The 21,485-nt window shown below is 36.5% G+C and overlaps 1 long non-coding RNA gene across 2 annotated transcripts in view; it reads right to left on the minus strand.

The window, feature by feature from the left end:
- The window catches only part of LOC115347704, a 40,180-nt gene extending 22,922 nt beyond the window's left edge, over positions 1 to 17,258 (minus strand). Inside the window, exons 1-3 of one of the 2 annotated variants that reach the window (XR_003925583.1) lie at positions 16,928 to 17,258; positions 7,889 to 7,960; positions 312 to 400 (exon numbers count right to left, since the gene is read on the minus strand). This is a non-coding gene — a long non-coding RNA (uncharacterized LOC115347704). Of the gene's footprint in view, positions 1 to 311; positions 401 to 7,888; positions 7,961 to 16,927 lie in introns of those variants that run through there. The other variant, XR_003925584.1, reaches the window with a different exon arrangement.
- Between the last annotated feature and the right edge of the window lie 4,227 nt (positions 17,259 to 21,485).

The raw sequence follows: 21,485 nt of genomic DNA on the forward strand, positions 1-21,485 counted from the left end.
CAAGAAAACAAATGTCAACAATTCAGGAAACTACTAGTTAAGATTCTACAGGAAAGACAAATACGTATGCCCCAAAAGGTATGCCTCTAACAAGAAAAGACAAGACCCACGGAGAAGAACATATAAGGAATGACATTTTAAAGGTAAGACAACAGACGAGATTTATCTGAAGGTCTTTTCTAACTCTATTTCCTACTGTTCGATACAAATTCTGCTTTTCAACTATAGTTCAGCAACACAGAAAGTGTTACCCACTATGAGACATGCGTCTTAAAAATTAAACTGATAAAACTGGTGTATATTTACAAACTTAAGAATCACGTTCGTTTGTTGGGAAGGATCTCCAGATCCACATCAGAGTGAATGGAAGTGGCTGGTGAGCCAAGCAGAGGTTGAAATTCTGGGACAAGGAGGCAAAGCAAAGCTAGTTCAGGGGAGACAGACAGCAGAAGGTGTTCGAGGTAATTATAAAAGGGAGTTTGGGAACTAGTTGTATATTTTAACCTGTGCAGGTAGGAAGAGGAAGACCCCGCTACCGAACTTTGGCCTCCAGGCCCTCTGAGCTAATGCTGTGTCTGACTGAGAAGGCAGGGGTATGGGGGGTATATAGCAAGAGAAGGAAAAGAAGTGTGACAAGAAAGGGTGAAACTCGGGTAGTTAAGAAGTCAGTGTACACCCATCACACATCAGCAATGTTATTCACGTTGATCACTGGAAGTTAACATGTTGCTTTCTGAAGATGAGAAATGGGAGTCAAGAAGTCATAAGCTTCATCTAGGAACATCAAACAATAAAGTGATTGTCTTTAGATAATACTATGTTAGAATCTGGATTATTAATTATGAAGCTGACAGATGACAGCACATGTCAATAGTGTATTTAGAAAGGATTCATCTGATCAAAACCTTTAGTTTTCAATCTCCCAAAATAAAAGACCCAGTTGTACACATAAAACAGATTTTAATAGTGCTGCAAGGGAATAAGGCAAGTTTAAAAGTCTGTATATATATTTAAGTGTGTTTTTTATAAGCTATCGTATTAAACTACTAATATATATCTGGCATAAGAGTAGTGAAAATATACCTGAATCCTTTTAGTCAACATCACTCAACGCATCATGGGAATACGACAAAAGCTGTCAACGTAATTGAATCAAGAGGTCAGGATTAGTGGTGTATTTTAGTAAACTGGTAGCAAAGTATCTACTGAACAAAGTTTTGTTCATGATACTTTCTGTCCATTCTTGCTCAACATGAGTACTTTTCACTAGCGTAACAAGTGATGGGTGAACATCCAAATATATTATTTGCTCTTTGATCCTTTCTCCAGTAAATGTGTTACAGCTTTGTTCTGGTTTTTTAAAAAAATATTTTACTTTGTTTTCCATTTATTGATTTGGCTTTAGGGGAATGGATGGTGCTGTTCAATAGGCCCAGAGACTGAAATATTTTAAAGCTGTTATTCATTACTCTGAATTTCAAAAATCTGTGGCACTGCCTTATCCTTTAAAATACTAGCAGCACTCTGTGATTTTTATTAAAATATCTGTGACGCTTCTTTTTAATTTGTCAAACAAGGGACAGCACAGGTGGTAATGCAGAACAGGAAGATTCATCTGAAACAGAAATAACCTCAAAGGATATTACCCTGCTGTCAATGTTTATTCAAAACTCCTCCTGACTTTTGTGAGAATTCTTCACAGCTAATGATGCTGAGTATCAGTGCAGGTTCTCTTCACCTCTTCAGCAGGTAAACAATAATTCTTAGCTGCTCTGATAAATTCTCTTTACTTTATTTCCAGCTTGCTTAGGGATATATGGAAGAAATAAAAATATCCACTCAGTTAAAATATGACTTAATAAAACAGTACATTCCAAATAACCCTGCAAGTTTAAACAGTATCTATTCATGTTACTACCCATAACCACACTACACAGCTGTAAAGATACCAGCCAAAGACATGAATATAGCAGACAGGCCACAACATAATGACCTAAAACAATAGCCATTTGTTTGGAAAGCTGAAGAGCTAGGAGAAAGGCAGATTTTTTTCAAGTAAATAAGCATGTTCATATTGACTTGGAAATATATGCAGCTAGAACAGAGAAGAAGTCATCCAAGTTCAAATAAATTAGAGTTCTCAGAATTCAAATAGAGCTTCATCTCATCTTGCAGCCTGAGAAAAACTAACCAAATAAAAAAATTTATTCAAGGAATACCAACTAGAGGACATCATAATACTGTTTAGGAGCTGCTTCAGAGACCAAAGTGCAGTCAGCTGTCATCTTAATTAACTTGTAGTGCCAGTCATGCCAAATCATTCCTCTGTTGTCCCCAATACAGCCATTTAACATGTGGTTACGAGTTATACACACTCCTTAAAGATAATTCTGTAATCTAACCCCATGTCTGCCTTCTGTTAATTTAGTTTTGCCCTGTAAATGTCCGTGTTTCTTGTCTAACCAGCATGTTTGAAACTACCAGGTCAAACCTGGTAGTCTTTAATGATGCCTCAACAATTTGATCTTTTTTTATACCTTCTTAACATACATTCAAACTTTAAAGGATTTTTTTAATTTATAAATGAAAATAAATTTCATAAATGCACAAGATGAAAGGACTGTTGAGAATTCAAAAAGTTTATCATGAAATAGAGGAATTCTAATAAAGAATTTGACACGATAAGAAAGCGTGAAGGCTCATTCGATTACACAGCTGTTTTTTAATTATTTAGTCTGTTGTACACTTTGGTAACAGAATTTTTTGGTATAGAAATCCTTTGTTGTTATCATCCAGACTATGAATATTAGCATTAGTCTGAGTGTGGCTAGACACATAATATTTGTAGTATATTTACTCTCATCTGGTTTAGTTCTATATACTTAAATGAGCATACCACAATTTTTACCACATAAAGTTCTGATAGCCTTCCATGTACTTTTTATTCCTAAAACATTGTTAAACTGCTTTCCAAGAATTTGCTCTGGGACTTGGGAATTGTGAAATCTGGTGAAAAGAATAATGAAGATATGAGGAAAACTTACTCACCAGCAGCATGATTTAAAACATTGCACTTCACTAGATATGTCTAGAAGATGGAGATAATGAAGTTATGCATACTGATGAAACATCATAGAAGAATATAATATTTTATTGAATGTGATGAAAGTAATGTAAGATGTTAAAGTTTAAAACTCTACCATATTCTAATTTGTAAGTCTTTACGGCCAATATTCATGAAAGCCAATTGCTATAATAGTTACTTATTTCCTAACTCCACAGAAGTTAACTCTACAACCCAGCTGCAGACAGCAGAATGATTTTAATATTCTAGCAGTGATAGGATAAAGTGTCTTATTTAAATCCATATGCACTTTAAACTACCTGTTCTTTCAAAATTTCACTTGAACTAGTAATAATTATACTGCACATTATTAGTTTTCAACAGTTGCATATTATATCCTTACAGATGTAAGTCATTGTCCTAGGCAGGGAAAGCAGCATGACAGTACTCCTGCCTTATCAGAACTGCATTAAAAGCTAGGATCTCTTTCTAATGAGACAGCTAATAGAAGTAGCTTAATAACCCTTTGGAAGAAAACAAACACTAATATTTTCTAAGGTTCAAATTTGAGCCTGTATTTATGTACAGTATACTAACCAGGAAGGAAAAAAGGAATGTATGTTAGATAAAAGATGGAAAGGGATGCGTACATATTGCAGTGATTTTTACCTTGTGTGCTATGCTAAAACAGAAAATAAAGAAGAAAAAACTTCAAGGTGATTAATTATCTGGTAATTTCTTCAACAAATGCAATAAAGTTTCTCTCCTCTTTAAATAAAATTAAAATACTGAGGAGCAGTTTTTAATACTAGACACAATGGTACATCTCCATAGGGAACATCATATTAGTATCACAGGAATTCTGGAGAATTTAGGTGACACAACTGAGATCAGGCTGTATAAGGATATATTTTCTTTCATTTCCATCACATTACTACTAATCTGAATACTGTCAAAGAAGAGGCACCTGCTTTCATCAGCCTTAAAATGGGTGCTCATTCAGAATTACATGAGTAGCCAGCCTCATTTTCAAAGAATAAACGAACTGAATGGTCAAGATTAAGAGGTTTGTAAAATAGTTGATGTGTTAAGGGACTTCAGAAAAGGAAACCATAGTGACCAAAATACATTAAAGGGCTATAAACACAAACAAGCAAACAGAAACCCTAAATATTTCCAAAACCTGCTCAAACCAATCCAAAATGGCACTCTCCAAACACGAGCCAGTCGCCTAACCCAGCCTACAAGAAAAGAGAGGCACAAAAGAGCTTGAATAGCAACCCGTCCTCTTTTGTGCCCTTTGCTGTTTTTCAATTACTTTCCTTAAGTGGACAAATCACGCGGAAGATGCTACCAGTCAAAATTCTGATGTTAGTTAGTATCTGCAATAATATTTCAGCAACTGAGTTAATAAGTTCTATGTGTTCTGCCACCTACATATTTGACCTTTTGCAGTAATAATTTGCAGAGTTTTAAGTATAGTAATTCAAGTGTGACAACATCTTGGACAAGATAGAGGTATCATTTGTTGCAAGACACTTTTCTTTGAAGCTTCATGTGCATAACTTTGGTTGTAAATTTTCTAGGCACTCAATCACAAAGAAATTTTTTTGCACTAACTTGAAATGGATGAGATCTAACTCATTAGGATTTAGACTGATTTTCTCAGCATTGTGGCATGATATGGAACTTGAGAGTTCAAGTAAAGTGACCTCCTTTTTCTAGCCTCAGTCATGACAATAAATTGCTAGAACAGAGCTGGTAAAGGAACCAGTCTCTTAGCTGAGGAGTGCTCTACAACGACAGAAGATTCCTTAAACTCTTTTCCAAAATCATAATAAGAACAATTTACTCTAGTGCCAAATCTCCTACAACGCCAACTGGAAATCTGTAGAATTTATGGTTTGGAGAATTTCTGGGAATTTCCTCTCAACCTCTGTTTAACAACTACAGTCAGCTCATCCTACTGCTTTGCAGCGTACTATTTTTATTACTTGCTTCCCATGATATTCTTTGCTAGATCTATATAGCTGCTTCTTTTTCTGTCTACCCAGTAAACTTGTTTAAACTTTGCCTGATTTTAAAGATGTGCTGCTTCCCTGCTACTATCCAACAGCTCCAAAGTTTTCTGACGTTTGATAGCATTTGCCTTAATTCTGCTGCTCTGGGCTATTTTCCTCCAGCACAGCTATAATCTTACATTTCATGGAAGGAAAGTCCCTTCTGATTTCAGGCAGAAACATCCCTCACAGTCCTTAACCACTGGTCTTCAGAGCAAAGAGTAAAATAGTTATAAAGGTGCTCCCATCCAAAAAACCTATCACTCCAAAGTTTCTTGTTTGCTGCATCTATTGAATGGCTTTACTGAAATTGTTGTAAGTTAGCATTTTGTATTTTCACAGAAGGCCAACATATTTTTGTACCAGTATTTGAAAGATCAATAATTTTGGTTTGTAAATTTGGCTATTAAGTAAAGTACAGAAAAGTATGGCTTGAGACAGAAAGGAAATAATAAAGATAAAACATCTGATTGTTCTAAAAATTGATTTTTCAGCTCTCAGTTTACAATGTTTGAGACAAGTATTATTGGAATGTTATGCATACCATCTATTTCCAATGTGTTCAAAAGGAGGATGTTGCAAAGTTCAGGAGAGTGGGAGTGAGATTTTTAGCTTTTCATCTGAAAAGCCTTAGAGAAGTTATTTGAAACTTAACAAATGAGGTTCCTGCAAAGCAACTTTAAAATCAAGCAAGGTTTTCCCCAGGTTTTTTTTTCTGTATATGGTAAGCTTTTTAGACATATCTGTGTTTTTTCATCATCCATACAGTTGTGGAATGAACTGAGTTTAGAGATATTTTGAGTATTTTCAGACTCTCTGCAAGTCCTTGAGAAGTACTTTTCTGAGGAAAAAAAAAAAAAAAGCTCCAAGAGAGAGCTGTTCAGATGCTAAGTCACCTACCAAAGTTTAAGTAAATAAAAGAAATCATCCTACTAAATGATTCCTTTGGCTGAAGTAACCTTCATTTCAACTGAAAAAGGTTGAACATTGACATAAAATGTACTTTTCTGATGCAAATTAAAAGAACTGGAAATTCGCAAGAAACAAATCACAGAGGTTATTAGGACAGAGCTAATTTCTGGATCTGTCCAGTGTAATACACATTCTTACAGTCTGCAACTCCCTGATCTCCTCCTGTGGGAATTTAACACTTCACAGAGAGATGACAGCCAAGTTAAAGAGGACCGTGAATCTCTACTTTGAGTTTTCTTACCCTCCAAACTGTTCCTAGGCCCTGCAAAGGTTGTTCTTCTGGAGGATTCTCTGTTCTCAATTTTTAACAGTTGGCATGTTGCACTTTCTTACTAAGATGAAGGAAAGCTGATGGTATCTTGTTTGCTTGACTTAGTAGAAATATCACTAGCAAATGACAAGGAGTTGATAAGGAGTCTAGAATCTCCAGCATTAACTCGCAGACTAGTAAGAAAAAGTGTCATTCTTATGGACAATAGCAATAAATCAACCTTCAGTGCTGAGAATGCAATATATGTATTGGTTACTATTTGCATTTGATTCACGTGTGGTTAAACTCCCCTGTGGGATGGTCAAGAAATTATTTCAGGAGCTGATTTTCTACCAGACTCAAAGTCATTATCAACTCTGTTGAAGTCTGTTGCCATTCATTCAAGAGCCAGAAACTTCAGGGGATTTTAGTTCAAATTCCTAACTGAATCTGAATTGTTAGCTAAAAAAGGGATACTCTTGACTACTCTGGAAAAAATATTTCTGAGATTCTGGAGGACATGCTGTTGGCTGGTTGTAATATTAACCAATACTGATATAGCACATCTGCTTTCCAAAAGATGTCATGAACGATCAGATAGTAACGATCTGAAGGTGTTACTTTGTGAACTAACTTAGCTGAACTCTTAAGATGAACTTTTCACCACACTACTAGTACTAAGTGACTCCAAGTTTAACATGTGTTAACTATCTTATTTAAACAGCAGGTCGGCAAAGATGTCTTAGGTTTCTTCTGGATCCTACAAGAAACAGACTGGTAAACCTACAAGAAAAAACTAGGCATAACAGAGCACATACATTCTGTTTTCACTTGGGATTTGAAAATTTCGATACTTTACTTTCTCAAGTGTCTGAAATTGTACACTAGAAAAGACTTTGTTGCTCATCAAAATAGATAGGTTACTCCAAATGTACCTTTGGGATTTGTAGAAGGCAAAGAGCTTTGACTAATCAAACACGTAACTTACACATTACCTGATACATATTTTTTATTTATGACAAGTGCATACTGTTTTCTTATGAATTCACCTTCCCCTTAGAATTCAGAAATATTTCTCTTTTCACTGGGATGATAAAAAGCTAGTGTTAACATTGTTTTAATAAAACTACAGTCTGTCAGAGTAAGGAATGGAAAAAGGAATCAGAAATTGTGAGGATCAGTTAGATGTTCATCTTTCTGACATCCAGGTGGGAGTGCACAAAGTATCCCATGCAGGTTTCTACTTAACATTTTTCACCATGGCCAAACATTGTCAATTAAATCTTGCAAAAGACGCAGGATATAAACTGGTACTAGTGAAACAGCTACGAGACTCAGTTTCTGTAAATCTCTGAGCAGGAGGTGGTTGTAAACTAAAAGAATATAGTGGGTCCTTACTCTGGGGTTTTTTATCTCCTTGGCACCAATTATTGGTCACCATTGGAGATAAAATATTAGACTACTCATACCTTCAGTGTCACCCAATACAGACAGCTATTCTAACAGTAGTACACAGCATACAGAAAAGTAAAATGTACATACCAGGGTGAAGCTGAAGACAGAAATATATGGGTAGTCTTCTCTTTTATAGGTTTTCATAGAGGGGTTTGCTCACTGTGGAGAGAAGTAAGAAAAATTAAATGACCTTTACAAAGGCAATGAAAAAGAATACTCACAGCACAGTAAAACCACAACATCTGATTATCTTATATAAATTGCAGCATTTGAAACTCTGTCAAACCCAGTATTAGAAAATTTTAAAATGTTGCAAGTTGCTGCAAGTTAACTTCTCTAATGGCTTCCAATACCATCTAAATGTATATAACAGTGCAATATTTGTAATAAATTATTTGGACAGATGTTTTACTGACTTTAGCTTATTAACATTCACCAAATCTGATCTGTCAAACTCAAGCTGTTCCACGTACTAGAACTAAGAGATAAGAGGAGCTAAGAGAAGAAAATGATTGCATGATGATATAATTTCTTGAGTGGAGAAATTCAAACATGGTAGCTAATCAAAGAAAGAAAAATGACTAAAAGAGACAAAGCTTGACTTTCCATATTTGTTTGTATTTTTCATTTTGAGTGACTAGGGATAAAGGATGAAAATAAATGATGTGATTCATATCTTATGAACTGGAAAGAATTTTTATTTGCTTTATTTACACAATAAAACTAATAGTTCAGTTCCATTTAAAACCCCTAGCATATCCACCTCCTATCCGTGGGTCTGACGGCGGTGGCACAGGACATAAGAAACACCAATGTCCTCTTTAAGCTGCAGATGGTTTCTAGACAGGATACCCAGACAACCCAAGGGAACAGGCGATACAGCTAAATTAAACTCAAATTGGTACAAGCTAACAGAGCCTAGGACAATTCAACAGGCCAGATGGATCCCTCAACTTCAGGGTGAGCTGGGTATTTCTCCAGACTTCACTGGTTGTACTTACAAGATGCCCGGGGACCCTTGGGGAAGTTGAGGCATCTCATTCACATGTAGGTGCCTAGACTTGGGCACCCAAATTCAGGTGTTTAAAATCTGAAGATAAATTCCATCCTTTGTATATTAGAGATTGTTAGTTATCATTAATCATCTCAGAGAGAGCTTTTAATCCTCAGTGAAGACAGATATATGCTATTAAGTGAAAGACAAAAACAACCTCTGGGAACAAGAACCTCTTCCTGTCATTAAAACGCTTCTAGTTATCCCTGTCTCATTAAAGAATGTATTGTATCGCACTCACAAATCCTGAAAGAAAATGAACAACTTTGTTGTATATGGGTGACACCACATTTGCACTCACGCTAAAGCTAATGGAAAACAGCCACTGTGGTATTATTCTCAGAAAAATATCTTTCAACATTTTCTACAGGCTTCTTTTATTTTGTGATTATATATGAATATATGTTTCCTAGGAACTCAGTAAACACTATCTCCATCTGAACTTATTACAGGTTTGATTGTTGATGTTAACTTTATTAGCATGAAAGCATGACATCTGAGATTCACTGTGAAATTCCCTTCCACCAAACAAGGGACTCCAGGGTGAGTCTGAAGACATTAAGACAAAGCATTAGTGAGATAATTGGAGAGAAATGAGTGCATATATTATATATTGTCCACCCCCAAATTAAAAATACATGTTTTGAAAAAGCTTCTTCTAATATTACTGATTAATCTCTACCTTTATCTTGCCTTTAACATATATTCAGTCCTAGAAATCTAAGGTTTAATTAACTAATGACTTTTTTTTTGAGTGAATATAACACATGTATTTATTTTGCCTCAGCTAGTGCATTATTTCTCATTCAGTTTGATACACAACATGAAAATTAGCATTTATTACTTTTATTTACAGTTAACTTACCGATAAATAACATGTTGCTATAGAGTAAAAATTATGACTGCCTTCAACATAGATTGCCTTTTTAACTTTGAAAACAAAGTCTTTGATCTTACAGTAATATTATATAACTGTCACCGAGCTTTTTCGGGCAAGGCCTCTCTGGTTTGCCAAAGAAACAAAAATTAAATTCTGGATGAAAGTCACTAAAAGTTAAAATTAATTGAGAATGTTGCAGTATTTTCAGTTCTTGGTGCTAATGATAGCTTTTAAACTATTGTGCTCCTCAGTTAACACTGGAATATTTTATAACTCTGTAACATACTTCATTCCTCTTTAGTTATACTGCAAATGTTTCCTAGGAACCTGGTATTGGGAAACTTAAAATAAAAGCACAAGATTAAATTTTCCTGGAATCACTGAAATGCTCTCCTAGTGTTTTCCTATCAGTGTTTCAAAGGCAAAGTAGCAAACTCCAATCTTGATCTTACCAATTTTGTCCTGTAACAGTGTTATTTTGATTATTTTGGTACAGACCATTTGACTTGTACTGGTGGATATTTGGAATCAAACTCTCGTAGTCACGCAGCATTTGTTTGTGAACTGTCAGCACTCGCTGATCCTCCAGTCTGGGCTGGAGTATCTGTTGCACTGGTTTTATTCTGGGATTTTTCTGGGTTATTGTGGCAGGGCTTCAGTACTACTGTTTTAAGTATGTAAATGTACATACAATGTTCCTCACGAGCTCTCCAAGACCGGTTACTTCTTGTCTGCCTTTGGCGCAGAAGGCTTTTAGTTCTTCACTGATGCTCAGACAATTACTTGTTTTGATTCCTGGAAACTTGTATAGCAAACATTAAACTCCCACACAATTGGAAATATACCGGGTGCTGTATGAGACTGTATGATGGTATTTACATTAGAGGTGGTTATAAATAAAAAGTGAGTATTCTTTAATTTTCACGATCCATAGATGTATTTAACAGCATATATTCTATAGAATAGAAGGTATCTCTTAATTACAGCTGCTGGCATGTGATTTCTTTGCCTTTGCTTTACTCAGTCAAAGGACACTTACAGGAATCAAACTATTTCACAGCAGACAGTTCCTGTGGAGGCTTAGCTTTTTTATTATTTTATTATTCTGTAACATTAGGATTGCGTGAACTTCATTTTAAAAGACGACTTGTGCTCAGGAGTACGGTAGTAGCAATCCCAGTCCTTCAGGGTGAGGGAAGAGACACCAGTTTGCAGTTGCCAGCAGCAATTGTTCATGCTAGCCAGGAAACTAGCTGCACGCTATTGCTACCTGCAGCTCCCTGCCTTTAGGGCAGAGGAGGGAGCACGTATACTTTCAGCTGAGCAACTTCTCATTCCCCAGCTCTGGAGGAACTAAGCTCCTTCTGACAGATGAGCCTAAATGGAGCAGAAGGGGACTGCACCCTCAGGAAAAGGTTGAGAAACACAGTCAGTAGTAAAGCCAACCATTAGTTACTAAAGGATCTTGCTATTCAACGTATCTTCGTATTATTGGGGTACAATATTTCGACTTCAGACCTTTAAAAGTTCATACTGCATAAAGCAGGAGACACAGAATAAACTGGAGACGTGAAGCTGAGGTGGTAGGAGAGAAGATCTCTTCCCAGGGAAGCTCTCCAGGGTCACCCTAACTAGGAAGCCGCAGCACAAACTCAAAGACTTGATCAGAGGAATTCTTGGGTCATGGGGCTAGGATGCCAAGGGATACACCAAAACCTTCATTTCTATTGCAGAGCAGACTTAAGTGATAAAGCATGAATTTTCACAGTAAACAGCATGTTAGAAGACAAACATTTGACCTGAGTTGTATACTGCAAAACTACGGAGGGGGTTTAATGAGTTCCCCTGACTGCCACAGCTGCAACGTTCACCAAAGTGATTTTAAGCAAGAATGGCTGTTACCACACTTTCCCCCAATTACAAAGAATCTGAACAGATTTATCCTATTTGATTGAACCAGCTACAGCTCAAAGACAAGCACAGTTGGCTTGTGAAAATGTTGATGGATCAGTAGAAAGAAAGGAAGACTTGAAGTTTCTTGAATTAGCCTTTGAAAAAGGAGGCCAATCTTCATTTATCAAGGCAAAAATGGATGACTCCACGAGCAAAAAAAACCTTATCTTGGTCTGTTTAGGGTATAAGACCCAAATGAGCTGAGATACAGTCCTCTCAAGTCTGGCTTATCAGGTATGAAACCTAGCTCACTGCTATATCCTTTGGAAAACTCTCATACTGGGAGAGCTGATATATTCCAGATGACCTGTTAAAGATAGTATCCAGAAGTGGTTTTAATCAAATTATCATTCATTAAATAATATTCCTGGAGATTTGCCTTGTCCTTCTCTGTTTGTCATCAAAATTAGAGGCAGGGACTGGGGGGCGGTGTTTGCAGGATTGTCTGCGGAGTTTTCTGGTAAAAAATATTTTTTTATTAAACCAAAGTCCCTATTTCATCAAGTAAAATTAATTGAAATTAATTTCTAAAATTTCCTTTATTTACCTCAACGTCATGAGGCAAACTTGCATACTGGGGATTGAAAGTCATGGCAAATGAAAGCCACCACCTCGGGAATATGTCACTTCACAGTCTGCCTGAAGATGACCTATCCATTTAATGATCTAGGGGCTAGTATATGAGGATGGCTGCTTATCATTTGGGTGTTCTATGAAGTTTTACGATAATTTGATTGCATGGTAACCTTCATCCTATGTCTCTTGCATATCAAAACATATGTTGTGCTGTAAATATATCTAGATCTTAAAGGTAAATATTCAAAACCCTCAAGACTGAGTTAATAAGTTAGAGAAGCCTATTCAAGTGAGAAAGAAAGAACCTACTTAGGCTGTCAATACAATTCACAAAATGAATTTTTGTACTCTGTCAAGGGAACGTTGGAGTCAATATTTGTTGCACATAAAATGTCAAACACTGTAGAAGTACAAAGCTGTGCTGCTTGCACCACTGTTTTTAGAAAGGTGGTAACTATTTTGGTTTTAAAACGCCAGTAATAGTTTGGAAGTTTTAACAGTTTATTCACATTGAAGGGCTGGGAAACATAAGAATTTTTTTCTCCTCTTTTTTTTTTTTTTTTTTTTTTTTTTTTTTTAGACCCTGGGCACATTGCCAAAAATGTAAGGGTTTACTGTGGAGTTATATGAAAAAGACTGAAACACCAAAAAAAGAAATGACCTGAAAATGCAGGATGAATTACCAAAGGTAACAAAGGGCTTAGACTGTATTCTCACGTTTCTGATTCATGATAACCTAATGGTGGAGGATGGATTATATTGGTATATTAGAAGGACGCTATTGATCTAGAAATCAGACCTTCTTGCAAAGGTGGATAAGTCTCTGACTCCTAAACATTTTACTTGTCAGAGATAAATGAGAGAGGCAGAGGAATGTTAACTCGGAACAAAAAAAACCCACAGCTGAAATAGGCTCCTGTCCTTGTATCAAGGCCTTACATTCATTATTTTCTGAGATGACAAAGAGGTGATGACATAGATTAGCTTGCAGACTGGACGAGCAGTTTAACATTGCCGCTTCTCCTAAGCCAGAAGCATAATTGGGCTCTGTTTGATGTCTATGTCATCTTAAGAAGGAGCATATATATCTAGGATTTTTCAGTCCACAACCCACTTTAGGAGAAATTTGTGACAGCCTGAGTATGATCCAAGTGTGACTTGGATGACATGAGCATCTAGGGAAATCTTGCCATCCACTCCAGTGGAATAAAACTGCCTCCAGCTTCAATGGATAGAAAGTCAAGAGGAGATCTTCCTGCTCTGCACCAGTATCCTCCCCTCTCCAGGAATCTCCCCCTTAGCCCACAGGGACACTTTGACTCCGGCAGCGAGTGTAACTCAAGTCAAGGTCCAGCTGCAAGGGTTAGGCATGGACAGAGCTGTGCCGAAGGCTTGGCAAAGAGGAAAATACCCAGTCTACAACTGTGGAATGTGAACGCGAGAAATAAGAACAGAGAGAATCGATACTAAATAAGCCTTTATGGTTACTACATATTCCATATTTTCAATTTTTCTTTTTAGATGGAAATCTTTTGCATTTGTACTGGTAATAAATTTAACTATTTAAAAATCTCTATTTTTTACTTCCTTCATACATCTCTATTAGAAGCTTCCTTTAGCGGTCTTAATTTCTTTACCTCTTCGCAAACCACCACAACCGAAAACTCAACTCTTACAGTCTCTTTACCAAGATGTGTATGTTTTACAAAATTGATTCTCCAGAGGTCTCCTCTGGGAAGATGGAGTACTCTGATTTTGTTCCCAAATAGGCTTATAGACAAAGGTAAGGGGTTTAATGCACCTTGTCTTCCTCCTGGATTGTTGAATCTGTAAATAAAATAAAAAATAAAAAATACAAAGGCCCAGCTGCTGTGGCATGACTTGGAAAAGCTTGGCACAGCCAAGGGAGCCAAAGATGGCATCAATATAAATTTGATTCCCAGAAATGCTTAAAAGTAATTTAACTGGGAAAACACGGTTAGGTGTTATTTCCTCTACTAGATGTTGTTAATGCAAGGAAACATGCTGCTAGGCCCCTGGACTAAACTTTTCACTCACAGGGAGAAGGCTGTGGAACAGGACCTCTTATGACCATTTATTTGAATGTGAAAAGCATTATAGTTACAATGCTGACAATTCACACTGAACTTATTAGCTGGAAGAAAAATCCCTCTTTAGCAGCAGGATCCAACTTTCTGTTGAACACGTACTTACAGGTCCCACCAATTTTGAAAAGTTTCTTTTAGCTGTAATACGTTTTCTTTTGCAAACTTCGTTCCAGTTATTAGCAAAATCTAGAGTCATCCCTGTTAGGATATCCTGGATTGGAAGACTGTGAATGATTAAGTTTGTGTAAGTAATTTTTACCTCAGAAAAATACTCTCTTGCATGCTACAAATGCCTATTATGCCTGTTACAGAGGTCTATGTCATTTCTTTCCAAGGTGGATACTGACACTTAATGACAGTTACTCCTGAGATAAATGGCACTTCTTTAAATCTGGGTAGCTTAGATCATATATCACTTTCTTTTAAGAAATTCTTGCATATGCTTTATGATACAAGGACTTATCCTGTGCTCTGCATGTTCAACACTGTCCTCTTAATTCTGACTAGTACTTCTGAGTGCTGCAGAACGTGAATATTAAAAGCAATACTTAACATAACTGAAATTAATCCCCACTCACTTCACATTTTTTCCTGCAGAACACTTTCTAGGATTGTGTCGTTAGAATTTGTCTTTCTTGGAAATCTGGTCTGCAGACTTAGAGGTCTAAACTGTCTCATAGAGTCAGAGATTATCTGAAAGCAAGGTGCAAGCCTCTGTTTTCTCAGAGGGACAGTAAGTTTCTTACATTACTTTCCTGCCTAACCCTTTTCAGGTCGTTAGATGTGACATTCAACACATGCTTTTCTTCATCCTTTCCTCTTCCCTTCTTTACAAAAAGATATAAGGGCCAGTCCCACAGACCAATTATCTGTCTCACTAAATTACACTGTTCGATTAGTTCATTTTGTCCATGTGTGTGCTCATAGTTCACAACGAATGTGAAGTAATTCAGTTTAATTTAAAGCCAGTGACTTTAGGTCACGTTGCATTACCTCATATTTGTCTGAAGTTAAGAATATGCACGTGAGCAGTTATTGCAGAGTAGCTGGTGTATAACAGCTGAGTTGAAGTAACCTGCTGTATGTTCAAAGGCCAGTGCCTTTTAATGCCCATCTACACATGACGACAATAACAGTACTAACTTTGGCACAACGTAAGTAATAGAGTCATCGTTTTATCTGTCTTCCTCTATTATTTGGGGGCAAGGTTTTCCACAATGGAAACCTCATTCACTCCTCTCAGCAAATTTGGCCTGGTCGTTAAGAGTGATGAACAAGAGAAACACAGGGAGACCTTCATCCTTGCCTGGCCAGGTAGCAAAGGCGGCTACAATTTTTCCATTTGGATATTAGAAGAGAGAAGGGGATGACTATTTATAAATTGGGCTTAGTATATACTTTTTTAACTTGCGAACATTGGCTTAAGATTTTCAGCTTTTGGATTCAGGGGAATGAAATAGGAACCAATTTTTTCCATCTTCACCTTTTTGGGTAGAAGCCTGCAAGGCTATGTTAAATTACTGGTGATCTTAGTTCAGTTCAAAATAGTTTGACGTCTATGACCCCACAAATAAAGCTCTCTATAGGCATAACCAGAAGGCAAGGATTTCATTAGCCTGGATGCATTTCATTTTACTTAGGTGACACTTGCCTGTCAGTCAGTGAGGCACTTGACTGAACCTGGAATACTTTGATCTGGTCTAAATCCCATCAAGTAAAACAGCCTTAACAGAAGTTTTTCTTTAGTTTGAGTAGCAAAATCTTATGTTTTGATATTGAAAAATTCAATGTCAAGTTCAGCGTTTGTTGAATACAACAGATCCACAACATCTGTTGTGGATTTGATCAACATTATATTCCCAAATAAGTGATTTCATTTTCATTTATAAATACTCCTTTGAGATAGAACTTCAAACTTTGGCCCATGGGACTTTGCTTACTGTGTAATATTTTATTTGATTCCAGCAACTTACATAAATAAATTGTAAAAGTGATCCTTAAAACAAGGTGCCATATACTAAGATAAGTATATGAGGTCTGAAAGAAATGAAAACTCTGACTTTCCGAGCCATACTCTGTTTGGTGAGCTTGTATTTAGTTTTAATTTTCTGCAAGTCAGAAATATGGACTCCAGATTCCACATAAAGGAGGGGCCAGAACTCACCAGTGGGTCAAATAGCAGTAATTGCCAGCAGTAAAAATTATATTGATATTTTTCCTCTCCAGCCCCTCCAGGCAAATATCTCTCCTGTGCAGCCTATTTGAATTATACAGAGAAAAAACATGACTATTACAATCTGGAGAAACAGATTAACATAAAAACATGAATATCGGTACTTATCCAAGAGAGGAGGTAATGACCCTTTTGTTAAAAAAATGACCTAAAAAGTGCTATTTAGTTTTGAAAATTCAGAATTATTTCCTCTATTTAAAAAATGAAGAGGAAACTTTTTGAAACTGTTAAATTGGGAATTTTAAAATAATGGACAAAAGCATTAAAATATACTCATGAAATCAGATAGAAAAAAAAGGAAAAAAAAACCCCAACCTCTTACCTTTTAAAAATAGCATTCTGATTCTCCACATGAAGATATCCACCAGCTCCTCCTTTTCTGCTCCTTCTCTTCCACCTCCCCTAAATTCTTCAGTGCTCCACTACTCATTGCCATCATGTGACGCCTGCCTCCATCCACTTCTGCATCCCAGATCCTGCTGCTCTCCACAGCAGAACCACATTCACTCTACAGTGTCTAGAAGTCTCTTTCGCTATAATTAATTTAAGTGCTGGAGGAATTGCCTCAAGCAATTAAAATTAGGAAATCAAACAGAACAGTTCTCCAGACAACATTTACTAGTCTCCACTGGAGTGAGAATGTCAATATTTCTTGATAGGTTTTCACTTAGAAAAAGGAAATTAATTACCAAATCAGAGAAGGCCCATGATTCTACCACAGCAAAACAATATCTGAACACACACAGCAGAAGCAAATAAATCATGCGACATGGCCTTTTTAAAGGTCACAAAATAACAAGCAGTTCAAGACTAATTAGTATTGGCATATCTATTGTAAAGTGGGGCAAAAAGATCAATGATCAAATGACAGAAAGAAACCTAGAAAATACATACATCATAAAATGATGACAAGGTCAAAGTAGTGACCTCTGATGTGAGTAGATGAATGCAAGAGTGGAGAGTAGTGTCAAATTTTTAAGTTGGAAAAGAAATTATGAGTGGGTTTTATAATGAAGAGAAAATATTTAAAGAATTCAGTTCAGTGGAGAGTTAAAGTGTTAGTGAAAGGGAAAATTAAAGTTAAAATTTTAAAAGCCTACAAAACCTGAAGTGTTCAAAAAAACTTACTTAGAATGCATGAATAAAGAGAAAATACCATTGAAGAATCATTACCTCATCAATGAAGTCAGAAAGTAGGGAGATTATGATAAATATGTAGGAATGATTGTTCAGATCAAGCGATCAATAAAATGTATTTCTGCAGTACTTTGAGAGGTTTCTTTTTCTTTTCCGCCCTTTTTTCATTTTGCATTTAATCAAGAGCCTTTAGAGGGCCCGTGAATGCTAGCACCTTAATGGTTGCTAGCACATCTTTACGGTAGCCAAGTCACAGTTGAATGATAAAAAACACTATTATCCCCCGAGATTCCACATTTGCTGCTCTTGTCCCTTACACAGAATCACAGAATGGTTGAGGTTGGAACAGACCTCTGGAGGTCATCTGGTCCAACCAAATCACGGGAAGATTTCCTTGCAAATAACACAGTGCAAACTTTTCAAAGCTAAATTCTGCTCTCAGCTACCTAAGTTAGTAAAACTAAAATCTGTATGAAATGCATTTTGCTGTGAAGAGGGAAATTTGTACTCTAAAGTTCAGGAGGAAGTTTTCAAAGGGTGGTCTAATTTTGTTTTCCAGATTACACTAGAGTAAACTGCATCATCCCAGAGCACTCACAAATAATTCTGTCATACCTAAATGCACTTTCAAGAATTCCTGAGCAACTTTGTCTGGGCAACTTTTAAAGCAGCCTGAGTTTTTAATCCCACTGTTGTAAAATATAGATCTTGGAAAGTAGGTAGTACTATTAGGATACTTAAACATCCTAAATATACAGCTAATGTAAAACTTAGAACATCTTCATTCACCAGGTAGACTTTGACTAATTAGGTTAGAAATAGGCATTTCAAAAAAATACCTCTAAAAAGCCCCAGGAAAAGATACTTCTGCGTTTTTCCCTCTTCACTAAGGGACATATCCAGAAAGCTGAGTTTAAGCTGAGTGTTAAAAAGCCCAAATACCTGAGATGTGAATGACTGAACAGTATCATGTTTCTACCCTAATCAATAAGCATCTGTGCAATCTTCAGCAAAATCATTACCTGATTTTGATATCATTTTTAAGGCAAGTTACTTGTACTTAAAGAAAATCTGAAGACATAAATGAAAACATTAAGCTAGGTTTTCCTCACAATGCACATAGCTAATTGGAATGGGAATGTCAGGACAAGCATTTACAATTGCTTAAAAAGGCTGCTCAGATGATCACACACAGCTAGCACATGAATTTATATTCACTGTATTATTAGTATGCACCTCTGATGCGTTTTCACAGTAGGAATAAAATGAGAAGGGAAGATTGTAGCCTCTTGCACAGAATATTCCATCTCCCTTTCATATCAGCTACTTTGTCATATACTACACCACTTCTCTTCCCTGTTCATAACACTTAATTCACTTCATCAACATGCACAGAAAGAGACAACAGTGCTTTTACCTAATTATTAAAATAAGAGAATGCTTGTATATTTGCTCTTTATAAGCAAGTATATTGACCACAAAATATGGCTGTTTCTCTATAAATTCCTGTTCAATTATCACACAACTAACCCGTCTGAAATCCCACCATATGCTATCCCATTTGTTTCTTTCAGTTCCCTTTACATCAGGCAGAAAGCATTTGTTGCAGTGATCGCTGCATACATTGCAGTCCACGCTCTTACTATGGACAATGGAAAACATTTTATGGAATACAGCGTTATTAATCCGAGAAGAATAAGGCACCACTAGTATTTACCTACTCTGCATTAACATGGTGACCATTTTGAAAAACAATAATCAAAAGAAGATTGTGAATACAGAACAGGAAGAAAATAAGATTATTTTTATGAAGCTACAGGTCTTATTTCAAGAGCTAAAAATCACTGCAGTCACACAGCCTGAGGATCTTCTCATTTACTGTCTCCTCCATTCACTACCCTGGGAAGAGGTTTAGGTAAGTATCTTTTGTACATCTAAGTCAGGAATGTATAAGCACAGGTTAGAAGTTAGATAGTTTGTTTTACAGTTGGAAACTGGTTTACAGACTCTAAATCTCAGTGCAAATTCTGCATGGTCCCAGCACGGACGTCCCATGCAGCACCCAAGCAGACTAAAGTAGCTGCGGGGTTCACCCAGCTCCTGGGCAAGAGACCTCTTGAGAGCAGTTACAGTAATGTTAACTCCATTGCTTGTGAGATGTTGATAATGCTATTCTGGTATAATTAATAATATAAGAATAAGCATTTACAATAACAGCATACTGCTTTGATGGAATAATTTCACTCTTGGTAATGAAGAGTTAATCACTAGCCTTCCTGTACTATATTTCCTTTAGATGACTGATGCTGGAAGAGTCTGACTAACCTGATAGGAAGTCTTTTTGACATGTACCATAGCACTAGGACTTGTATAAGGATTAAAGATTTTTTCAAGAGAGGGGTGGAGGGGCAAAGCTCAAAGATTAATTTATTTCCAGACAGATATCACAGCAATAAGATTAAGATATCCTCCCTTCCTGCAAGACAAAAATAAACAACCAAGGAGAAAAAGCAATAAAATGATTTTTTTTCCCCCAGCTAGTAAGCTTTATTAGCTCTTCAAGAGAGTTTTTTTAAAGGTTTTAAAAATATATTGAGCTAAAAAGTAAACATCTTCCAACTTTATAAACTGAAGTTTCCACTCTCAGCTGGGCAACCGGTAGAAAAAAATGTAGCAATTGGGACTTGATTCAGGAAAATACTTTGGTGCATCTTTACAATCAATCATGTGTAAGGGCTACTGAATTTAGTTAATCCCATTCCCCCACATGGTGCACGCATAGAGGGACTATCAATATCAAGACACGAGAGTGATTTCAGAGATCTGCCAATCTGAGTTAGTCCAGCTGCCAACCCTCCCAGTTTTCCTGTTGTTCGAAGGCTGCAGTGGGATAACCCAAGTTCATTCATTGCCTTGGTGTCTCAGCCCGCAAATACTTAATTCTTTCTGCTCTTACGGCACAGAAGTATCAGCTGGCTGAAGCATATTTATATCATTTTCACAGGGGGTAAACCAGCTGCTTGCTACCCATGCAGGCTAGCACTTGTCGGTATACTATCGGTATTAAAATCACTTTTCCGTGCTTCACCTTAACTTCAGGGTTCCTCTTAGTTCAGGGACACCCTTGAGCACACTCCTTAGTCCAGGCAGAAACTCCTAGGAAAACCTTTGTCTGTAAGTTTAGTGTTTGTATAACATATTTATTCATTGCTTTTCTCTCAGCTTGAACAACAAAATGGAGGGCCATCAGTTACAGCTTTGTTATTGACTTCAGCAACCTTGGCTTATGTTCATGTGCGTTTTCATGCTGTTAGTGATGCAGTAGCTGGTTTTAGTTATTTTAGTTATTTAGTTATTTTAGTTTCAAATTCATTTGGATTTTTCCCCCTTCACTTTATGAGAATATTTAGCTGTAATGGTAAGTTTCATAACAGCTTTTTTTTTTTTTTTTTTTTTTTAGGGTAACTTTTAGGCTAAATTAGAGTTTACAGTATCCCTTTAATTATCCAAATACTAACAGGCTGTTACAGTATTAAAACACATGCAGTAAAATCATACTTGATGGAAGATAATTTTCTTATGCAAATGACTTTGGTTATGACTAGATAATTTATAATCATAAATACTAAATTCAAACAAACAAAGCTTGATCATTCCCACTGCAGTGGGAAATGGAAATTGCATATCATTGTGTGCATATGTGCATATCAGGCTTACAGGAAAAGGTTAGTCCCTTTATTGTC

This window comes from Aquila chrysaetos, chromosome 10 (genome assembly GCF_900496995.4).
Source record: "Aquila chrysaetos chrysaetos chromosome 10, bAquChr1.4, whole genome shotgun sequence".
NCBI classification, from domain to species: Eukaryota; Metazoa; Chordata; class Aves; order Accipitriformes; family Accipitridae; genus Aquila; species Aquila chrysaetos.